The following is a 2652-nucleotide window of genomic DNA, read 5'->3' as shown; positions in this document are numbered from 1 at the left end:
TCCCCAGGCTTTATAAAATTCCCTCATACATCCGCCTGCACGTTGTAAACAAAACTGCTTTCGTCAACAACTTAGTATCTTTTAAATATACTTTTTGTGGAGTTTTTTCTCCCTGTCGGGACATTTTAAAATCTGCAGGTAAGTTGAACTTTTAAACACTTTTTAAAATATTGAATAGCCACATGTGTTAAAACTGGAGAAGAAGCGTGTGTACGTGCGTGTACGTGTGGGTTTGCGGGTCACGACGTGTCCGGACGTGTTCGGACGTGTTACTCCTTTTTTTCGTGGTATCTGCAGAAAAAAAGAGAACAATAGCACACTGAGATTGTATTTCAGTTTTTCCTTTTAATATTTAAAAGAGTAATAAGAAAAGGAAATGTTTCTCTTACAGCTAGGCCACATAAAACGACGAAAAGGCAGTGTGTCCCCTTTAATGAGCTATATATTACTCGTTTTTTCTACAGAAATGTATATATTCTCAAGACATTCTCAGAAAATTATTGTTTAGTTTTACAATCAAGTTGAAGTACTTTTTGAGTTCTTTCTAGATTTGTGGTCATTTGCTATTGTTTAATTCTCCTGTCATGAGCTTTCTCATTTTTTAAGTAACATTGTTGCTTGTATTTTTTTAACTTTTATCCACCTGACGGATTGACAGCACCCTTGTCACATGATTCGATGTTCAAGTTGCGTAACAAGACATTTTATTTTGCATTCTTAGCGGAAAAGAGAGATTTTGTGGGCTTGTTTACTCTCATGTCCTCTTTTGGCCCTGGAAATCCATCCGCGAGTTGCATTTTGGGTCCCTCGTTTTTTTTGGTATTTTTTTGGGAGGGGATGGTTCTATGGAAATAAATCATCCTGCTGCTGCGTTCAGGGTCCCTTCGGTTGTTAAGGTGATGCATTTAGAGTCCCAGTGTTTGGTTTCCAAATTGTTGTTGGTTGCACACTTGCTTGACCCCAACGTACACAAAACCAGACCCCATCCTCGGTTATTCGGTACAAATGTAGGTCTGCGTCGGCTTATCTTAGCCTGCTTGCTTGCTTCTGTTGATATATGACAAGCGAGGGATTTGACAGATTAAGCGAGTTCACCAGAAAAGATTAGGGAAGCAATCATTGTTGCTGCAGATGGAGGTGGACATTGGATTTAAAAGAGTGGTGGACATGAGGAGAGGAAAAAAAAGTGAATATTGTTGACACCAAAACATCTATAAAACTGACTATGCAACACGTGGCAAGCATCTATAAAAGCACCCAAAAAGTTGCTAACATTGTCCAAATGGGTTGATTTAAAAAAAAAACATTGTCATCTAACATTGCAAAGTTTCTAACGTCATGCACATAACAACTAGTTAACATTATTAATAAAAAAAATACCATGTCCATATGAGTCGTCAATGCAAAAATTTGCACACCGCAATAATTTTATGAAATTGAATGCAGCTAAAATTGTGAAAACAACAAGTAGCAACCGTTAATAATCCTAGTCCTTACATTTGAGCTAAAATGCTTAGCCAACAAGTTGCAAACACGCCTATTTTTTCTCCTGTTATAATAACTTTTGTGATTCATCATCATTGTGAAGCAGGAGATTTTAGGGACCATCCTGACCCCCTCCACATACCTCTTCCCCCTTCATTTCCTCTCCAAATTGCATAACAAGCCTGACCTGTGCCAACATTTCTTTCACCAAACAATAAAAAAAAAAACGAACCGAGCAGTCAGGACACGCAAAGCGAGACCGGTTTGACATGAGAGCTGGTTGCTAAAGACACCAAAATTGCAACAAGTGTCGCCATCGACCGACCACTCCCCTACCCTCGGCCCCTCGGCCCCTTAACACCACCATCCGAGTAACATAAGAAGACCCTTGTGGGGGAAGGGGGAAGATGTCAAAATTCACATGAGCGTGCTTGATTTGGCGGCACATGTGCTCGTCGTTTTCTTCTCCTTCTCCTTCTCGTTCGCCAACAAAGATCCCGCAGTACAGCTTACCCAAAATGGGCGTGTTGTTTGATACTTCTCATTGCCATTGTGCGATCCGGATCGCTCCGGTCTCCTGGACCTCACTCAGTATGCACACTCACTCGCCCGTGCATGTGTATGTGGGAGAGAGAAAGTTTCACACTTCCTATGCAAGACGTCTCGCTGTGTCAGCCTGACAAGTCATTAACTGTGCACACACACACAAGTAGCGCATTACTGTGCTAATGCGGCCTTTATGTACAAAGTCGTAAACATTGTCGACATCTGTGGTTCTAAAGTTTTATTAAAGTCGCCAAGCCGCCAGACACTTTAGTAGATGTCACCGACAATAGAGAAAATGGTTGAAGAATAGGCCCTGACAATAAAGGTGGTATATTATTTTCAAATGTAACGTGTGTTAAGAATGGAAAACAAATACTCGTGCTTGTGGGAAAGAAGAGCCGCAGTTGCCGATTTTCTTTTTTTTCGTCGTTTGGCCAGGGATGCGACTTATACTCTGGTGCGACTTATGCGCGAAATTATTAACACATTACTATATCCTTTTACATGTTATTTTCATACTAAACCGCAAGAGGGCGCTCTAGGCCTGTATTGATCATTTCAACATTGTCGGTAATTTATAAAAACAACTGAGAAGGGCTGAAGAAAAATGGCATCGAAAAG

The 2652-nt window shown here is 40.6% G+C and overlaps 1 protein-coding gene across 1 annotated transcript in view; it reads left to right on the top strand.

Moving 5' to 3' along the window:
- Positions 1 to 2652, top strand: part of ndrg1a (N-myc downstream regulated 1a) — a 16727-nt gene continuing 14075 nt past the window's right edge. Inside the window, exon 1 of the mRNA XM_077590361.1 lies at positions 1 to 138. The gene's annotated coding sequence lies outside the window, so the exon portion shown is untranslated. The remainder of the gene's footprint in view (positions 139 to 2652) is intronic.

The sequence above is a fragment of the Stigmatopora argus genome, chromosome 21 (assembly GCF_051989625.1).
Source record: "Stigmatopora argus isolate UIUO_Sarg chromosome 21, RoL_Sarg_1.0, whole genome shotgun sequence".
Lineage (NCBI taxonomy): Eukaryota > Metazoa > Chordata > Actinopteri > Syngnathiformes > Syngnathidae > Stigmatopora > Stigmatopora argus.
Note: the sequence above shows the minus strand (reverse complement) of the source record. Positions and strands in the feature narration are given on the sequence as shown.